Source organism: Manihot esculenta, chromosome 1 (assembly GCF_001659605.2).
Source record: "Manihot esculenta cultivar AM560-2 chromosome 1, M.esculenta_v8, whole genome shotgun sequence".
NCBI lineage: Eukaryota > Viridiplantae > Streptophyta > Magnoliopsida > Malpighiales > Euphorbiaceae > Manihot > Manihot esculenta.
Window position 1 is genome coordinate 26,310,613 of NC_035161.2, and position 22,101 is coordinate 26,332,713.

The following is a 22,101-nucleotide window of genomic DNA, read 5'->3' on the forward strand; positions in this document are numbered from 1 at the left end:
ATTTTCTAAATTGTTCTGCAACTCATGGGCATATTTGTAAAACCATAGGCCAAACTCTGTCTCCAGTTTCTTATCAACTTCTGCATCTGTGATATTTGATTGTGCCGACTTTACTTGCTCTACATAAATGCTATACATACAAATTAACAAGTTATGTTAAACAATATTGTACAATATATGAGGTATTACACTATTAATATAACTAACAATACTTACTCAATATATGTTTTGACCTCTGGACAATTTAAGAGAATATATGTTTGAGCAGCTTGGATTTCCTCTTCAGTCATATACCTCGATTTTTCCTTTCCGAGTGTTCTACCTGTGCATTTGAATATGCTTAATTTACCCGGTACATCATGATCGGGGACAAATTCATGCAAGTTGCGTGGAACCTTTCGATGTCTGGTCATTACATGTGCTTCAAAATAATGAGCAGAAAATGCACTTGCTTCTTCTACCAAGTAAGCATTGCATATTGAACCTTCGACCCTTGCTTTATTCTTCACATTGTTCTTTAACTTTCTCAGGTATCTAGTGTGTGGAAACATAAATTAGAAATGTGTACTAAGTAAATCATCACGTTGAGCAGTATACGTAAAGAATTAGTAATTGTACCTCTCAAATGGGTACATCCACCGATATTGTACTGGTCCTGCAATTAATGCCTCATATGCAAGGTGTACTGGTAAATGTTCCATCGAATCAAACATACTTGGAGGAAATACTCGTTCAAGCTTACAAAGGATCACAGGAATTTGTTCATTTAACCGTTGCATGTCCCAATTAGTAAGTGTAGTTAAAGTAAGTTCTCTAAAGAAATTGCTAAGCTCTGTTATGGGTTGCCAAATCTTCCCTTGATTTTATATTGTCTTTCGTCTTCCCCTCAACATTCATCACTGTATTAAAAATATTTTCAAATACATTCTTTTCAATGTGCATTATATCAAGATTGTGGCGAATCATATTTGATGACCAATATGGCAAATCCCACAGTATGCTCCGCTTACGCCAACCAGTTGTCTTTGAAAGTCGACTATTTATTTCATGACTGTCAATGTCTATTATCCACATCAAACCAATTTGCTCAATCTCTTTTAGCAAGTATTCCCCAGTTCTAATTGGCGGCGATGACTTGGAGACAGTTCGGTTTTTAATAAAAGATATCTTGTTTCGACGGAAGGCATGGTCGTCTGGTAAAAACTTCCGATGACTGTCAAACCATGTATGTTTCCCCCCCCCTTTTTAATGTAAATGCATCTGTGTTTTCCATACAGTAGGGACATGCAGTTCGTCCAACTGTGCTCCACCCTGAAAGCATTGAATAAGCAGGGAAGTCACTAATAGTCCAAAGTAAAGCAGCCCGCATAGTGAAATTATTCTGGTGGCATGCATCGTAGGTATTCACACCAATTTTCCACAATTCTTTCAATTCCTTCACTAATGGTTGCATGTACACATCAAGCTTCTCTTTTGGATTCTTGGGACCAGGTATGATAATTGTCAAGAACATATACTCATCTTTCATACACATACCTGGTGGCAAATTGTATGGAGTTAATATTATTGGCCATGAGGAATACTGTTGCCTAGGGTGACCGAATGGTTGAAATCCATCAGTGCAAAGGCCGAGTCTTACATTTCGGGCCTCCATTGCAAAGGTTGGATGAGTTTGATTGAAATGCTTCCAAGCAGGAGCATCTGAACAATGACGCATCACCCCATCATCATTTGCATGGTCATTGTGCTAAGTCATATACTTAGCTGTAACACACGATGCATAAAGTCTTTGCAAACGTGGTGTAATGGGGAAGTAATATATCTTTTTGTATGGTATTAGACTCTTCCCTTTCTCCACAGTGTGCTTGAGGCGTTTGAACCTTTTATGGTCACAAAATTTGCATCTTGTAATGTAATACCTGGCTAGACTCCGGTATCAGAATTCCTACCGCCCGGTGGAATCTCGGATGTCGGAAACCTCTAGAAGGGTAAAAGCATATTTTCATAAATGTTTTAATGTATTTTATGGTTTTAAGCAAAAAGAAAATTTGAGTTTTAAATGGAAAAGACCAATGAGACATTTCCAGGTTCGGCCGCCGAACCTCAAGTTCGGCCGCCGAACGTGGGATGGTTTAGGGGGGCAAGTTAGGCTTCCGAAAGTTTCAAAGGTTCGGCCGCCGAACTTGCATGAGTTTTGGAGGCACTTTAGGCTGCCGAAAGGTGGTCTGCCAGCCCCTATATAAGAGCTCCATGGCTGAAACGGGTGAGTTTTCTCCCCATTTTTGGCCACGGTGAGTTCTTGCTCTCCCATGGTTCATTTTAGATGTTTTTCCTTCGATCTTTCATGTTTTAACGAGCTTTATGTTGATTTGAAGATATTTGAACCAAAGAGCGAGTTTTGGAAGCTTGGAGACCAAAGAGTTGAGATCTCTCCCATCTCCAAGTTGGATCGTCTCTCCTCTCGTTCTACAAGAGGTAAGAGTAGATCCATAGTTCCTTTCATGTTTTAAGTAAGTTTTATGAAGTTTCTTGGGGTAGAAATGCATGTTAGGTCATATTTGAGTTTATGGGTTCATGTTGATGTTTTGATCAATGTATGATGTTTGTGGATGTTTGATGTGTTGTAGTTGGGGTTTAGGATAGTTTGAAGCCCCTAGGAGCTTATATGCTTGAGTATGCATGTTGTAAAATAGGAAAATGCATGATTGAATGTGTTGGGAGGCATTTATGCATGAGGAAGGCTGAGTTTCTACCCTTGGGAAGAACTCAGGTTCGGCAGCCGAAGGCTCTTTCGGCCGCCGAACCTGCCTGTGGTAGCATGAATCGGCTGTCGAACCCTGCCCCCGAAAGATGACTTTCGGCTCTGGAAGGGACTTTCGGCCGCTGAAAGTGCCGTCGAACATGCATGAGTTTCGTTTCTGGAGGGAACCTTCGGCTGCCGAAAGTGCCGCCGAAGGTGCATGACTTTCGGCTCTGGAGGGCCTTTCGGCCGCCGAACCTGCCGCCGAAAGTGCCCTGTTCAGCCCTCCTTTGTATGATTTATGTGATTGTTTTAAGGTGTTTTGGGGGGGTTTTTGGGGAGTATTTTAGAGTCATGTTTATGTATGTTAGGTCCCTCATTTGAGTCCACCTGTGTAGGTTCGGACCCGAGGAACCGAGGACCCCAGCAGTGAGTTCAGCTGCTTCTGAGTCTGTTAGAGCTTCAGCCAGAGGTGAGTGGAATACCTTATTTCATTTCAAAGTAAATAAATAAATTCTGAGCATGATACACGCATCATGAATGCCATGAGATATACTAGGGTGCTTGCATTAGAATTCACGAATATGTTGCATTGCATATTATGTTGTTGATGTGGATGAATGTTGAACGATCCATTAGCCCTCACACGTTATGACATGATGTTATGATATGGAAGTTCAGGCGTGCCTGCACTACGCCCCTGGCACTATGTAAGAGAAAGACCGGGTGAGCCTGCACTACGCCCCCAGCACTATTGGATATGTATGTTATGCTATGGAAGTCCAGGCGTGCCTGCACTACGCCCCTGGCATGGTTAGACTGTATGGAGGGCTACATGGTGACAAGTTCATCCTTGATGTGAATTGTTTGTGATATGTTGCATTTCATGAAAGCATGAAATTTAAATTGAATAATTAATTATTCTGCTCACTGGGCTTTATAGCTCACCCCTCTCCCTTAACCCCCAGGTTTGCAGGTACAGGGTAGACCAGGAGGTCAGCAGGAGTAGAGTTATGTTATTGTAATAGCTAGATGTGAACATGGATATGATGTAATGTAAAAGTATGATATAGAAATGTTATCTAATGATGCTTATGAAAGTTTAGAGTTGTGCTTGACCATAGTATTATGTTAATCCCTTTCTAGTACATGATCTTAATGTTTAATGATGATTATTGTAAACCAAACTTAATTTATGTTATGTCACCCCATTGGAGCATTGATGAGGACTCCAAGGTGGGGTTAATGTTTATGTTTATGAATAGTGCATGCACAGGTTGAGTTTGGTGATTGAATGGAAAGAAAAGTTCAAATTTTTATGTATGTTGTTGATCATGTATGGGATTAAACAGGTTCACAGGATGAATATTTGGCTTGCTACGGGTCCCGGCGGCCTTAAGCCGATCTGGATCCTAGCGCCGGTAGCGGTCCGATTTTCGGTTCGTTACATGTAAGTTCTTCATCATTTTCCCAATAAATCATACAACCATTAACACAACAGTGTATCTTTTGTACAGGAAGCCCCAATCCTTGGACTAGTCTCTTTGTTGAGTAAAAGCTGTCCGTCATGACATTGTCACTCGGTAACATTTCCTTCATAAGTTCACATATCTGATCAAAACACCATTCAGAGAAATGATGTTCCGCCTTCAGATTTAGTAAACGTGAAATAGTTGATAACTGTGAGTGATTTTCACATCCAGGCCATAGTTCTTGCTTAGATGCATTTAACATATCATACAGTTTATGTGCAGTGGAGTTTGGCATCTCATACGTATCATTATGTATTACATGACAGCTTGATGCATCCATGACCATGTCCTCAAACCGATTGAAATTTGGGTGATTAACACTGTCAGAGCCATAAGACATGTCTAATAATGTATTATCATATCCGTCATGCACATCAGTTTCGTCGTGCAAATACCAAACAGTGTAATTTTGCACAAAACCATGCTTCATTAAATGATATTTAACTGTATTTTCATCTTGAAAGCTACGGTTGTGACACTTAAATCGATTGCAAGGACAACGAATCTGGTTTCCATTTAAATATTCTGGGCAGTTCTTAGCCTTCTCTATAAATTCATTGATACCCTCTAAATATCTGGGATTGAGTAAACCATCTCTCAGATGGGCATACATCCAACTTTTTTCAGTAGTCGTATTAACTACAATAAAGATGCTGATATATAAAATTATCCATTCTATATAAAATATGCATAATTATATCATGTGTAGACATTACTGAATTTCAAAGTCAAATGTAAATGATAATCTAATAACCTCATTAATTTTGGAGCCAAATATAAGAGAATTTGAACTTGCCTGATATCAATTGCAGTATCTTCCACTAGAGGGGGAGGTGCCGGGGCAGTATAACCAGGTTGGTAAGGCTGTTAATGAGAAATTTGAGCAATCAGTACATGTATTCAGCCATGTATTGAGCAATCAGAAATTTCAAGTGTGCACCTGCTGGTGCACTTGGCAAGTGCACCGGCAGGTGCAATTTCAAGTGCACTTGCCAAGTGCACCAGCAGGTGCAATTTCAAGTGTGCACCTTAAACATGCACGAACTTGTCAAGGAACCCATTCACAGCCCAAAGCAGTGATGCACCAAGTCTTGAACTTATATGCAATCAGTTATACACTAAATATGAATTGCAAGGACATAAAATTCACAAATGCAGGAAGAAATTTATTCCCCAGCAATGATTTAGATAGCAAAGTGCTATTACATTCCAAAGAAATCTCAGTTTCTGGTTTCAAATAGCGAAACACGGCTACATGTCTATAACATCAATGAGGATGCATAGCTCCATTATTTCTAATTCAGAAGAGCAATAATATTGCAGAGCAATATTACATAACATCCAGTACAGTCTCTTACCCTCAGTGTCACGAGATTTTGGGTGATACAAGTTTTACATTTAGTTTATCTAAATGAATGCCTGGATAATTTGATGATTTAGTGCAGACAATGGGCCTTAAAATTTTCAAGGGGAAGGTACTTGTAGCTACTGATTTAAGATCCAAGATTCTATCTATTAAATTGGAACCAAAAAGATGACCCAACAGGCAAATATCCCAGGATAACATTTCCAAACAAAGATTGGACCATACTTGGACTTATACTCGAATTCTATTATTTTTCAAGAAGGTGAGCATTCAATGATTACTTAAAAATCAAAAGTAAAGAGTAGTTCTTAGATTCATGGGGCTAAGTCACATGCAATATCTTTAGCTTTGGCAAACAACCCAAAAGTCAAACTCAATGCAAGCGCCCTAAAAGTTGACGGAGTTCATGAATCAGCATAGACAATACTCGTATCAAACAGATGGTGTTAAAAATTGCTTCTTCTCTCACTCAACATGCTAATAACATCTTCCAAAAGCAAGTACTTATAGTCATCTGAATCTAGCAAGACAACTAAGAAATTAAAGCTATTGTGAACCCAGACGTTATCCATGAAGTAGAAATAGATCAACTAAGAAAAAAAGAAGAAGAAGAAGAAGAAGAGGAAGAGCAGTACCAGGTGAGAGCTGAACCGCAGGATTTCTCGTTAAAACCAAAGAGCAGTCCAGTAAATTAGACAGCTTGTACTCTAGATGAAAATTACAAGGAAACTAACACACTTAAAGAATGGAAGAAAAATGACATCAAATAAATTTATATCGTGTTAAAAATGGTTAATAAAGAGATGGATAGGGTACCCGTGGACACTGTCCGTGGAGAAGGGAAAGACTGGTGAGAGAGACGGGCTCACTCGTAGACAGTGATGCCGAGAAGGGGCGCACTTATCGGCGATGGACGGCGGCGGACCGTTGATTGCGGCGGACGAAGGATGCCGGCAGCAGTGAACGAACGGGAGGTTGGACGCAAGCTCAGATTTCAGAGTGATTTTGATTTGGCAAACACACGATTTAGGGATTTCATTTAGGATTGTGTATTTGGCTCCACAATTCACTAACGGAATGATTAGTCCGTTAGTGAAAAAACGTTTACATTAAATAAATAATAAATTAACTTATGGATACTTACAGATTTCTAACGGGGAAAAGATCCGTTAGTATTTTACCAACGGACTTCTAACGGATGGTTTCATCAGTTAGTAGATAATACGATACAAATATTCCGTCGATGAATCTGTTAGTATCACTAACGGACTTCAATCCGTTGGTGAAGTCCGTTAGTGATCTGCTCAATTTTTGTAGTGATTCAAAGTCTTTTTTATTATAATAAAACTGATATATTTTATTCACTCAAATCTTGTAATAAAACATTCCTTGTATAGTTGGATGGTTGTTCTATCCACTCATCAACATTGACGCATAATCTATGTGTAGCCATATTTGCAAATCGTGAAACACAATTCCAATGACAAGAACTTCGAAATTGAAGTCGCAGCTACTGGATGTTTCTGATGACAATTCAAAATGACGTGAGATCCAGTCCTAGACTTCTAGAAACATCATGATAAACCTTGTGGCAATCACTCTCAACCATAATCTGGTTCCACCCCTTATCATACAATCAACCAAGCGCTTCTTATAAAACAAAAGTCTCTGCAACTTTGGGAGTACAAAGTCCAATTAAAAGCATATTTTTTGCTGTCACAAAGTTATTTCGTTCATCCCTAGCTATGAATGCCAAACCAGTTGAAGAGTCATTAACATTAGTTGCCACATCAATATTAACTTTGATCCATCCACTATCTGGTATTTGCCATGACTGGCTTCGCCTTTATCCATGCTCTCTTGTTTTCTACACTTGGGCATTTTTCTAGTTATTTTGCATGCGCTTCGTACATAACTAAGTTTCCACTGGCATTTTATACTTATTTTTCGAAATGATGAAATTACGTGATCTCCAAATGGATCAACACACCCACAACACCATGCTAGCATCAATCTCATTAAAAAATAAAACTAAAGATGTTAATCATTCAACAAAAGAGCTAATATATAGTTTATACCACCCAAGAAAAGAAACACTCCAAACCTGTTGAGCATACCCACAACAAACTAACAAATGTAAAGTTGACTATGCCTTCAAATTACAGTGTGGTTAGATGCTAGGCATAGGGACTCGTCGCTGGATCAACACCTCTCTAGTGGGCAAAATATTATTACCCGCTCTCCATATAAAGTTCTTTACTTTTAGAGATAGCTGTAAAGTCCATATCTTCTTCCACATACAGCTCAAGTCTACATCTACCATCACTCCAATACTTGGAAGCAAACTTCTATAAGCAGATTTTACTATATAATTTCCCTTCTTGTTAAATAACTAGATCTATGAATTTTCGGTCGCATTGCTCAACAAAATCGAAAGTATCTACTGCACATCCTTTTCATCAAACACTGACTGGATCAAATCGCTATTCCATCTTCCGTTCACAATCAGATCACTAACCATAAACACATTCTTCTCCATACTATATTGAGTTACGATAAAAGAGTATAGTTAGTCATGTATCCAAGGGACTAACCAAATCAAAACATTAGCCCATTACCAATTTTTCAATACAAACCCATTCGAATTAGCTGCTAGCTTTCAAAGATTCTTCACCATACATAGCTCGGATTTGAACCAATCTTAGCTTGTAAGAAATATATATTTGCAAAATAGCGAGCCTTCAACACTTGCGCCATTAACGATGCAGGATTATTAATAATTCTCCATTCTAGCCGACCCAATATTGAGACATTAAACTCTCTAACTTGCTTAAATTGCAATCCCTATGAGATTTATATTTACACAGCCTCGACCAAGACATCCAGTGTAAATTAGCTGTGCCATGCGAATTTCAACCCCACTAGAAATCAGCAAACATCTTCTCCAAGTCCTTACACGTCCCTTTTGACAGCAAAAAGAGAGACATCACACGGTTTGGAATAGCTTGAATCACTATTTTGATTAAAATTTCCTTCCCTGCCTTGAAGAGAAATCTATTCTTCCATAATTCAGCTTTTTCCAGACTTTATCCTTCACAAAACTAAAAATATCCTTCTTGTTATGCCCTATAGTCGTCGGTAACCCCAAGCAATTACCAAGATTGTCATGTTCAACTATACCAAAAAATATACAAATAGCTTCTTTAACATTTGGAGGAGTATTTGAATTAAAGTAAAGAAGGGATTTGGCAAAATTAATTACTTAACTAGATATGATCTCATAAACACTTAAGCATTATGTATAAAAGGATTTACTACAAATTCAAAAATTACCGCAATGTTTAGATATTGTTTTATCTTGGGTCCATAGCTCAGTGGTAGAGCATTTGACTGCAGATCAAGAGGTCACCGGTTCGAACCCGGTTGGGCCCTTCTTTCTTCTTATAATAATAATTTTGTCAAAATCGAAAGAAAGATAAAAATGAAGTGGTGAAAGGGAGATACCCATATGGAGATTGGCTTTTTGCGTCTGTATTTTTGTTTAACAGTGAAATAAATGTAATTTATTTTTTTATCAATAAATTCTTATACCGTTAAATGTGAAATAAGTTATAATTTAATATAATATATTTTTAATAATATAATATTATTTTTGTAATCTGAATTATTAAAAGTCTTGGTATTTTAATTAACATAAAATTTTTTTAAAAAATATAGAAATAATAAGTAATTTTAAAATGGCAAAAATGAAATTTTAATATTATAAAAATAATATTTTATTAATTCAGGATATATTTAATTTTTAATAAAAATATAAAAATTAATTGATAAAAAAAAATTAAATTAAACTTATTTGATTGTTAAGTAAAAATATAAGAATTTAATTTAATTTATTTCATAAATATATATATACTTAAGGAAAATTTCCTTTCTACTCCTAAAACTTCGACTCTTAAGAAATACTTAAATTACCTCAAGTCTTTATATAAAAACTTGCATGCAAGTAGTTTTTGAAAGAAGAGATCCTTGTACTATTATTTACTCTAATGATAATATCATCAAGATATACAAAAGGAAAATAGTATCACTATTTGAATTTCTATAAAAGACTGAATGGTCACACTTGCTTTTTTTCAATACAAATTTTTAAACAACTTCACTAAACTTGCCAAACTATGCATGGGGACTCTGCTTCAAACCAAATAAAAATTTCTTCAAATGGTAGACTTTCTCTTACTCCCCCTGAGTAAAAAACCCTGGTGGTTGCTCCATATACACCTCCTCATGGAGATCACCATGTAAAAATGCATTCTTGATATCTAATTGGTATAAAGGTCAATGCTAAAAAGCAGCTAGGGAGATGAATAAGCGAACTGAGATCATTTTTGCCATAGGAGAAAAAGTGTCAGAATAGTCAACGCCATAGGTTTGGACATAACTTTTGGCGACAAGACGGGCCTCAAGCCTCACATGGAGCCATCTGAATTGACTTTGATGGCAAAAACCCATTTACAGCCCACAACCTTCTTGCCAGAGGGTAAATCAACTAGTTCCCAAGTATAATTTTCATCTAGAGCCTTGATCTCCTCAAATATTGCATCACGCCATCCAGAATGAGCCAGGGCCTCTTTAACTATCTTAGGCAAAGAAATGGAATCTAGAGAGATAATTAAGGAGATAGAAGAAGGAGACAGGTGATCGTAAGACAGAAAGTTAGCAACATAATAGATAGATTTACACTGTCGTCTACCTTTACGAAGACTAATGGGGAGGTCAAGGTCACTCGGTGGTGGATCTGATAACGAAGAAGATTCTGGTGCAGGACATGTATCATCAGGTACTGGTCTCCGAGAGTAAATTTGAACAGCTGATAGTTTAACACGAGGCTGAGTGTTAGGAGGAATGTTACCATCAGATTGTACAGCAGAAGGCATACTCGAAGAGGTCCCACCATCAGATATGATTCTATAGATGAGCCACTCATCATCATCCTCTTGATCAAGACAGGTTTGTGCAACAGGATAAAAAGGAATTTGCTCGGAAAAAACTACATCTGTTAAGACTAGATACTTGTTGAGGTCTGGAGAGTAACACTGATACCCCTTCTGAAGGCGAGAATATCCCAAGAAAACACACTTCAAAGCTTTAGGATCAAGTTTAGTCACATGAGGTCTGACATCTTGAACATAGCAAGTACTGCCAAATAGTCGTGGTTCGAGAGGAAATAATAGCTTCTCAGGAAAGAGGACATTATAAGGAGTATTACCGTTTAGTACTGCAGAGGGCATGTGATTAATGAAAAAGCATGCAGTAGAGACAACATCGGCCCAAAATTGCTTAGAAACTTGCATTTGAAACAATAAAGCTCTAGCAGTCTCAAGGAGATGTCGATTCTTCCTTTCAACTACCCCATTTTGAGTAGGTATATCAACACATGACGATTGGTGAAGAATACCATATTGAGTCATATAAGCTTGGAATGATTCTAACATATATTCTTTAGCATTGTCGCTCTGTAAAATTTTCACAGAAACATTAAATTGAGTTTTGATTTCAGCACAAAAAGCAGAAAAATGAGAAAACATTTCTAAACGATACTTCATAAAATAAATCTAAGTCATTCTAGAGTAATCATCCACAAAAGTAATAAAACATCTGAATCCAGTCTTAGATCCAACTGGACATGGGCCCAAACATCTGAATGAACTAATTCAAAAGCAAACTCAATTCGTTTATTGACTCTAGAACTTAAAGAGATTCGATGATGTTTTGCAAAATGATATAACTCATATTCCAATAAAGATACCTCATGAAATTGAGGGCATAACTTCTTCAAAGCTGGTAAAGAAGGGTGCCCCAACTGACAATGTGCTTCAAATGGAGACATGATACTGGAGCAAAGCAACAGACTGAGGTACCCATGCATTCAAAATGTAGAGACCCTCAAATACATGTTATTTACCAATAATCTGCTTCTTCATAAGATCTTGAGTGAGACAATGATCAGGAAAAAAAGAAACACAACAATTTAGATCTTTGGTAAGTCTACTCACAAAGATTAAATTAAAAGTAAGATTAGGTAAATTTAACACAAATGATAGGGTAATAGAAGGAGTAGGTTTAACAGTCCCATAACCCTCAACATTATAGGTTGACCCATCAGCTATAATAAAAGGAGAAGGTGCTTTATAAGATCGAAAACTAGTAAAAATATGAGGATTACCTGTCATGTGATCCGCGGCACCAAAATCAATGACCCATTTATATGAAGAGAAAATAAGATACGTTTTACCTGTCTCAACCACTATTAAAAATATTTGGATAATTTTAATAATTTGGGTCTTACTTTCAAAAACCATTTCAACCAAAACTCTATACTCTTATACCTTCAAATGAATTAAAGGAAGATAACAAAATTTAATCCAGTGAACTGTAAAAAAAAAAAAGCGCCTCCACCTAACACTCAAACGGCAAACGAACTACAGATCTGACAAGAGGGCTGTAAGGCAACTTCGGCGTCCCCCTTAGGTGGACGGTGAGAGATAAATATTACTTTAAATGGGTAACACAAAAGAATAGGAGCCCTAAGTCTCCAAAAATTTAAAACTTGATGAGAGAGAAAAAAAAATTAAATCTCTACGAGAATGGCTCTGATACCATGTAACAAGATACTGAATAATTGGATAATTTCAGTATATTTTTCCATTGAAGTGGGTATATATACAGATTACAAGGTCTTGTTAAGGCAACCCCTAATAATCCTCTATCAATCAATTAGTCTATGATTATGTAATCTCCTATAATTATGTACAGATTATGTTCACACTTTAATATTTATTTTTTAAATTAAGAATACTTTAATTCAAGTATTTTTTTAATAAAAGTGATATATTTTATTCACTCAAATCTTTTAATAAAACATTTTTTATATAGTTGGGTGGTTGTTCTATCCACTCACATAATCTAGTAGCTTGGACAAGCTCATGTGCTGCTATATTTGCAAACTGTGAAACACAAGTCCAATGACAAGAACTTCGAAACTGAAGCCGTAGTTGCTGGATATTTCTAATGACAACTTCAAATGATGTGAGATCCAGTCTCAGACCACTAGAAATAGTATGATAGACCTCCTAGCAATCACTCTTAACTACAACCTGGTTTCACCCCTTGTCATACAATCAACTAAGCGCTTCTTTTAAAGTAAAAGTCTCTGCAATTTTGGGAGTAAAATCTCTAATTAGAAGTATATTTTTGGCTTTCACAAAGTTGCCTTGTTAATTCCTAGCTATGAATGTCAAACTAGTTGAAGAGTCATTAACATTAGTTGTCGTATCGATATTAACTTTGATCCATCCACTATCTGGTATTTGCCATGACTTACTTTGCCTTTGTCCCTACTCTTTTGTTTTCTCCACTTGGGCATTTTTCTAGTCACCTTATATACGCTTTGCACATAACCAAATTTCCAATGGCATTTTATACTTATTTTCCCAAATGATGAAATTATTTAATCTCCAAATGGACCAACACACCCACAACACCAGGCTAGCATCAATCTCACTAAAGAATATAATCAAAGACGCTAAGCATTCAACAAAAGAGCTAATATATGATTTATACCACCTAAGAAAAGAAACATTCCAAACCTGTTGAGAATATCCACAATGAACCAACAAATGTAAAGTTGACTCTATCTTCAAATGACAATATGAATAGATGTTAGGCACAGGGACTCATCGCTGGATCAACACCTCTCTAGTGGGCAAAATATTATTACCCGCTCTCCATACAAAGTTCTTTACTTTTAGATATAGCGGTAAAGTCCATATCTTCTTCCACATACAACTCAAGTCTACATTTACTATCACCCCAATACTTGAAAACAAACTTCTATAGGCTGATTTTACTGTATAATTCCCCTTCTTATCAAATAACTAGATCTGAGAATCTTCGGTTGTGTTGCTCAATAGAATTGAAAGAATCTACTACACATCTCTTTCATCAAACACTGACTGGATCAAATCACTATTCTATCTTCCGTTCACAATCAGATCACTAACCATAAAGACATTCTTCTCCACACTACATTGAGTTGTGACAAAAAGGTATACCTAGTCGTGTATCCAGGGGACTAACCAAATCGAAACATTAGCCCATTACCGATTTTTCAACATAAACCCTTTCAAATTAGCTGCTGACTTTCGAAGATGCTTCGCCATACATAGCTCCGATTTGAACCAATTTTATCCTCTAAGAAATATGTATTTGCAAAATAGCGAGCCTTCAACACTTACGCCATTAATGACGCAGGATTGCTAATAATTCTCTACCTTAACCGACCCAACATTGAGACATTAAACTCTTTAACTTGCTTAAATTGCAATCTCCCATGGGATTTATGTTTACACAGCCTCGACCAAGACATCCAGTATAAATTAACCGTGCCACGCGAATTTTGACCCACCAGAAATCAAACATCTTCTCAAGTCCTCACACATCCCTTTTGGTAGTAAAAAGAGAGATATCACATAGTTTGGAATAGCTTGAATCACTATTTTAATTAAAATTTCCTTCCCTACCTCAAAGAGAAATATGTTCTTCCATTAATTCAGTCTTTTCCATACTTTATCCCTCACAAAACTAAAGATACCCTTCTTGTCATGTCCTATAACTGTCGGTAACTCCAAGCAATTACTAAGATTGTCATGTTCAACTACACCAAAAAATGCACAAATAGCCTCTTTGACATTTGAAGAAGTATTTGAACTAAAGCAAAAAAGAGATTTGGCGAAATTAATTGCTTGGCCAAATACCATATCATAAACACTTAAACAAGTATAAAAGAATTAGAATAACTACAGGTTCAAAATTTACCCCAACGTTAAGATATTGTTTTATTCTACGTAGAATCCTGAGTGAGGTGCTAGAATTTTTTTTTTTTTCTTATTGATGTAATAATTTTTAGTTGCATATTTTTAGATAAAGGAGTTATATTTGAACACAAAAGGGGAATGAAGTCTTGGGTCCATAGCTCAGTGGTAGAGCATTTGACTGCAGATCAAGAGGTCACCGGTTCGAACCCGGTTGGGCCCTTCTTTCTTCTTATAATAATAATTTTGTCAAAATTGAAAGAAAGATAAAAATGAAGTGGTGAAAGGGAGATACCCATATGGAGATTGGCTTTTTGCGTCTGTATTTTTGGTTAACAGTGAAATAAATGTAATTTATTTTTTATCAATAAATTCTTATACCGTTAAATGTGAAATAAGTTATAATTTAATATAATATATTTTTAATAATATAATATTATTTTTGTAATCTGAATTATTAAAAGTCTTGGTATTTTAATTAACATAAATTTTTTTTAAAAATATAGAAATAATAAGTAATTTTAAAATGACAAAAATGAAATTGTAATATTATAAAAATAATATTTTGTTAATTCAGGACATATTTAATTTTTAATAAAAATATAGAAATTAATTGATAAAAAAATTAAATTAAACTTATTTGATCATTAAGTAGAAATATAATAATTTAATTTAATTTAATTTATTTCATAAATATATATATATACACCTGTATAGGAGTTTAGAAAAATAGGGCGTTTAGAGAAAATACCATAAATGGTATAAATATAAAATAAAATATACAAATTTAAATTAAATTATTTATATTAATCTAATAAAAAATATTTAATATAATATTACTATAAAATATAAAAAAATTAGTTATTAAAATTTTATTATATTAATAAAATCATCATTTCATTAAACTTCATTATTAAACATTAATAATTTAACTTTTCGAATTTTATTTTTTTTAAAAAATTTAATCCCTTTACCTTTGTAACAATTTATCCTTTATAATTTTTAGTATTTATAATAAATTAGTCATTTTAATTTATATTTATTTTTTTAATCAATAGTTGATTAATAATAAAATATTTATAATAAATTAGTTCAATTAATGACTGTGGATAAAATATTTAGTATAACACTATTATAAATATTTTATTATATATTTAAAATAAATTATTTAATAAAACATTATTACAAAATATCTTGATATATACTGAAAATAAAAATAAAATTAGATTAACAATTAAAAGTTTAGTTGATTTCTTCATGACTAATTGTAAATTTGGTTAATCAAATGAATATTTTATTAATACAATAATAATTTAAAAATTAAATTATTTATTATTTAAAATATAAAAATAAAATATAAATTTTATTTCAGTAGATTTCTGTTTGAATTTTTATAATGTAATTGAAATCAAATTTTCTAAGAAATTAAATTATGAAGCCCGAAGCTCTTTATCATTTTTTAACAAAAATTTATTAGTTGCATCAACCGGGTATAGCATGAAATAAATATTATAAAGCAACCCATAATTCAGGCCTAAAGTACTAGAAATACAAAGCAGCCTAAGCTTTAGGCTCATGGCCCATGAAACTATAGAAAGCAAGCAAGAGCAGAGCCGAAGACATTGACTAACTAGATGGACCGCTCTAACTCTGCCAGGAAGCTGAAACACTGATGTATTGGACTCAATCAGACTCCTCCCAACAATATAGCACCATTTAAATAATTTTTAAATTTGTTTGATTAAAATTAATTTAAATACTTTTTAAATTTATTTTTTACTACAACACAAAATATTAACCCAAATAATTGAATAAAAATTCCCCCCGAATATAAACAAACATCAAAACTGAGTTTTAACTAATTCAAACTCAATTCATCCATTCAGTCATTTACAATATTAAAGGCTCGGTTTGTTTATTGCCTAAACTCGATAAGTTTATTTACAATGTTAAATTTGAATTTTACTCTTTTATTATTTAAATTTCGATAAGTTTAAGTTTAAACTCGAATTTTTTACTATTTATTTTTAAATTATATTTAAATAAATAAAATAATAAAAAAGAAAGTTACAGAAAGTTTTAAAAGAAATAAATTAAAATACCATAAATTAAATAAAACTTCCATCAAACGACACAAATTCTAGGATGAAACACACAAATTCTTGAATATTCCTTAAGCTTGAAATTGTAGAGTGAATATAAGCCATTTTGCATCCATGTGACCTTCAGAATTTAACATTGCAAAACATCAATATTAGCAATATCAAAATAAAAGATCATAGAAAATTAGTAAAATAAAATTCTAATTGAACTCAAAAGAAAAGTACATCCATTAATAATTTGGAGGCAAGTCAAATGACATGAGTAGACATCTAAGTGAAGAACAATCTCAAGGAATAATGACAGCTAAAATTGAAGACACAAGCAGTCATTGAAACCCATTATCTATGCACCAAAAATATCCAATCAATCTTTTTTTTTATAAAAAATTACAAATTCAGAAGTTGAACTAATGTGATAACAGAACCAAAAGAGAGGATTTCATTAAGATGCATATATGGAAAAAAATTAGTAATGTTCCTACTGGAAAAATGATTTTATTGCCCATTATATAAAACCTAGGAGGCAGAAGCACTGAAACATCAGTCCACCATTCTTATCTCATAATCTCATCATCTACTGCTGTCTGTGGAAAGACAAGAAAATGGCAATTGCTAAGGAGAGTAAAACCCAGGAAATGAAAGTTATGTTAGCTTAACTTAAGAAAATTACCAGTGTTCTGCTTTAATGCTAGCACCATCAATTCTTGTTTAAAGGTCTTCAAGCTTCCATTATCAGAACGTCAGGTAACTACATTTTTGCCTGAAACCCATTGTCAATTCCTTGATCAGATAAGGAGCCCAAATAAATTCTTCATAACAACTCATAATCACTATGACTAAAGAAAAACTGGAGTCCATTAATTTCAAATCTAAAATCTGTGCAATCCCTAAAACTCACAAGTAATCACAAGCTATTGGGAATTGCTCTACTAAGAAATTTGAAGGACAAAAACTAGGGCTGCCAATGCTCTCTTCATATAAGTCAACTGGCTGTCTCCTGTCGTCGCTGCTTCTCCTTCTTTGAGTTCCAATTCCCTTTCTCCTCATAAGAACATGACTTTTGTTCCTTCATCTTATTCATTGGATTCTGATTCTCTTCCTTGTCATCAATCGAGAGATTTTTTTTTCAAGATATGGGACTATTGCCTCACCCTTTGAATGATCAACACTGATATGTTCTTTCTTGAGCAAATCTCTTGCATGTTTGTTTAAGATTATACACATCACAACTTTTCCATCAAACTGCAAAGGAAAAATGCAAGAATTAATCATATAAAATTGCACTCAATCGATTTAGGGCAAGATTATCATTAAGATTAATTACGAAGTAACAGAAATCCCAAAACAAAAGAACTTTAACGCTTTTTCTTACTCCTTCATTGCCTTCTGAAAACTCTACCATAAGCTAGCGCCCATTGTTTCGGCCAACAGCTTCTGAGATTTTCTTGTCGACTTCAAATACGAATTGTTTCCTTGCCCATTGAGTTTCCCCTTCAGATTGAGGAAATCGATTTGTACTTTGGCCCTTCCAGGTCCTAAAACTTGCCCTTCTCTCAATCATGGTTTTACTCATCCTCTTCAATTTGTAAACACAAAATAGTAGCCATCAAAGTTCTTGACATCGTCCAAGATCTCCCATGGATTTCCAGTATAACTATCATAGTCGATGATCAAATCAGGAGGCAATGGTTGTCCGTTAACCTTCCTTTGAAGAAAGAAGTGGGCATTTTCTCTCTCGTGCTTCTTCTCAAAAGAAAGATGCCCACACGCGCATGCCCTCGAACTCCAAATGAGAAATGCAAATCTCTTACATATTTGTTAAAGATTCTACACAGCATAACTTTTCCATCAAACTGCAAAGGAGAAATGCAAGAATAGATCATATAAAATTGCATTGAATCTAAAGATACCACACTCTAAGACGAGTGTAAGAGGTTCTCTTTGGATTTAGTTTGCTCTGCTCATGCTAAACTTTTCTTGGATTCTTTTAATAAAATTTTGCTTATCAAAAAAAGGCAACATAAATCTAAACATCATATTTCAAAAATTTAGCAGCATATACATCCACTATTGATTATTCAGAAACCCACACTATATTTGCCCATAGTGTATACTATTCCAACTCCATTTAAAGTTAATACAGAATAAAATTGTAATAGAAGAAAAGGAAAAATCTCATCTATTCTATCCCTTGATTCCTCATCACATGGAGTATCCAAGAGTTGCTGCCAAGTTTGAGAGGCTTCAATCTCTCTTAACATGCAACAACTTGTTCAATAGAGTCATCTTTATTAGGAATTGGTCTAGTAAGCAAAACAACAGCCGTAGTAGTTGCTACCTAGATTATTTATAGTTGGGGAGAGAAAGGAATCACTGAATCAAATACAAATTTTCAAATGTCGAAAGAAATTAAATTTGATAAATTGAAAGACCAAACAAACAACACCAATTCTAAATTATAATCATAAATTAAATGAAAAGCTATAGCAATCAAACACTTGTAAGTAGCTCCCTTAAACTGACCGACTCGCGGTTGTCGAGACTGGTCAAAAATAATCTTTTTGATTATCAACAATTTTACAACTGTAGATAGTGGCAAAAAGATCGAATCCACATGGACTTACTTATTTTTCTTGTTAAGACCAAGTAAATAAAAGACAATAATAAAAAAAGGGGGGTTTTGAGATTGTTGAGTTAAACTAGAATTAAAAGCAAGCAAGTAAAGTAAAGAATAAAGTAAAGAGAAATCAATAATGAGAAAAACCTAGTTGAAGAGTTGGATCCACTTTAGTTGTTGGGATTGATCATTGACACAAAAATTCTTTTATTTGATTCAATAAATTAGTTATGGAGGTGGAAGACGCTTCTCACCAACCAAATCCCTCCTTAAGCATATATTAATTAGGGAACGTCCTCTAATTAATCACTAACCAATAAGTTGTCAAGGAACGTCCTTGGGGCTTAGGCAACAAACAAATGTCAATTGCGTTAAGAGATAGAAAGACCTAATTCTAGCTACCCAAACGCATGGTGATATTGCTAGATTATGCAATTTCCTAGGTTTTTACACCAAGGGTTCTTGTGTTTGAATAATTCCAGCAATTACGGACTAAAAACTATCCAAACTAACAAATTATTACCTTTCCATCAAGATTCAATGGGCCCTATTGATCTAAAATAACAAAGCAACAATAGAATTCAACATCAAATTGCATAAATATTGATAAATAAAAGATTAACATAGCATGTTCAGATCTCTCAATCTATAAACAACCAAAGTTTCACCTTATTCTTCAACTAAAAAAAGGGTTTCAGCCACTCATGGCTGAAACTAACATAAAAGAAAAGAAAAGAAAAGAAAAAGAAGAAGAAAAGGGCCAATTGGCCTGCTGGTGTGGTGCGGCTGCTGGTGCAGCTTCTACCTGATGATCCAAAGATGTAGAGATAATTCTTCTGCTGGTTTGCTGGTCCTTTTATAGGCTGGAGTGGCTGCCTTAGGGTTTCCTTGTAGAGTTGGGACTCCTTTTCCTATTTGGACTTGGATTCTTGGAGGGCATTTTTGTCTTTTTGATTTTTGGCTTCCCAAATATGTAGGTGTAACGACCCGGAAACCGGACCGCTATCGGCGCTGGGATCCAGATCGGCATAAGGCCGCCGGGACCCGTAGCAAGCCAAATATACATCCTGTATACCTGTTAAATCCCATACATTATCAACATATACATAAAAATTTTAAACTTTCTCTTTCATTCACCAAGCTTAACCTATGCATGCACAACTCATAACCATAAACATCAAATCCCACACTGGAGCCCTCAACAAATGCTCCAATGGGGTAACATATCATACATAAAGCCTGGTTTACATAGACATCATAAAACATTTTATAGATCATGTATCAAAGGGGATAACCATACACATAGAGTCAAGCACAATTCTAATCCTCAATATCAATATTACATGACTATACTATACTTTATATTACATCATTTTCATGTCCACAACTAGCTATTGCATGACTTCTAATCCTGCTGACTTCCTGGACTAGCCCGTACCTGCAAACCTGGGGGATTACGGGAAAGGGGGTGAGCTACTAGAGCCCAGTGAACATAATAATAAAACATTATATTTAAAGTTCATGCTTTCATGAAATGCATCACATCACAGACAAATCACCTTAAGGATGAACCTGTCACCAATAGCCCTCTACATTTCCATTAGTGCCAGAACGTAGAATGGATCATGGTCTTTTTCTTACATAACATATCATAACATTTCAAGGTACCAGGGACGTAGAATGGGTCTTCCTGGACTTTCTCTTACATAGTGCCAGGGACGTAGAATAGGTCTTCCTGGACTTCCATACCGTGTCATCATCATATCATATCATACCATACGAGGGCTAATGGATCACTCAATGTTCATCCACAACAACAACATAATATGCAATGCAACATATTCGTGAATTCTAATGCAAACAACCTAATATATCTCATTGCATTCATGATGCGTGAATCATGCTAAAACATTTATTATTTGCTTTGAAACATAAAGAGTCATTCTACTCACCTCTGGCTAGCTCTGACAAGACACTGAAGCAGCTGACTCACTGCTGGGGTCCTCGGTTCCTCGGGTCCGAACCTACACAGGTGGACTCAAATGAGGGACCAAACATACATGAACATGACTCTAAAATACTCTCCAAAAAAACCCCTAAAATACCTTAAAACAATCATAGAAATCTTGCAAAGGAAGGCTGAACAGGGCACTTTCGGCGGCAGGTTCGGCGGCCGAAACTCCCTCCAGAGCCGAAAGTCATGCACCTTCGGCGGCCGAAACTCCCTTCCAGAGCCGAAAGTCCACTTTCGGAGGCAGGGTTCGGCAGCCAAAGGCTGGCCTCCACAGGCAGGTTCGGCAGCCGAAAGTCCCTTCGGCTGCCGAACCTGAGTTCTTCCAAAGGGCAGAACTCAGCCTCCACAATGCACATTTGCCTCCCAAACCAAACCAACTCAAAACCAACACTTCCAAAACATGCATACATACTTCCATAAGCAAAAAGGGGTCTTAAACTAGCCTAAACCCCAACCAAAACACATCAAACATATATAAACAACCCACATTGCTCAAAAACTCAACATAAACCCATAAACTCAATAATAACCTAAACATGCATTTCTACCCCATAAACTTTCATAAAACTTGCTTAAAGCATGAAATGAGCTAAGGATCTACTCTTACCTCTTGGAGATCGAGAGGAGAGGCGATCTAACTCGGAGATGGGATAAATCTAACTCCTTGGGTCTCCAAGCTTCAAAACTTGCTCTTTTTGTTCAAATATCTTCAAACCAAGATAAAACTTGTTAAAACTCGAAAGATTGGAGGAAAAGCATCAAGAATCAACCATGGGAGAGCATGGACTCACCGTTGGCCGAAAATGGGGAGAAAACTCGCCCGTTTCGGCCATGGAGCCCTTATATAGGGGCTGGCCAGA

General features: G+C 35.3%; 2 non-coding genes and 1 pseudogene across 2 annotated transcripts; 2 read left to right on the forward strand and 1 right to left on the reverse strand.

Annotated features, from left to right (window-relative positions):
* Positions 1-8,998: 8,998 nt before the first annotated feature.
* TRNAC-GCA lies at positions 8,999-9,070 on the forward strand. Its single transcript has one exon. It is a non-coding gene; the product is annotated as a tRNA-Cys (tRNA).
* Positions 9,071-14,659: 5,589 nt separating this feature from the next.
* Positions 14,660-14,731, forward strand: TRNAC-GCA. The gene has a single exon. It is a non-coding gene; the product is annotated as a tRNA-Cys (tRNA).
* Positions 14,732-16,941: 2,210 nt separating this feature from the next.
* Positions 16,942-18,901, reverse strand: LOC110622316 (annotated as a pseudogene).
* Between the last annotated feature and the right edge of the window lie 3,200 nt (positions 18,902-22,101).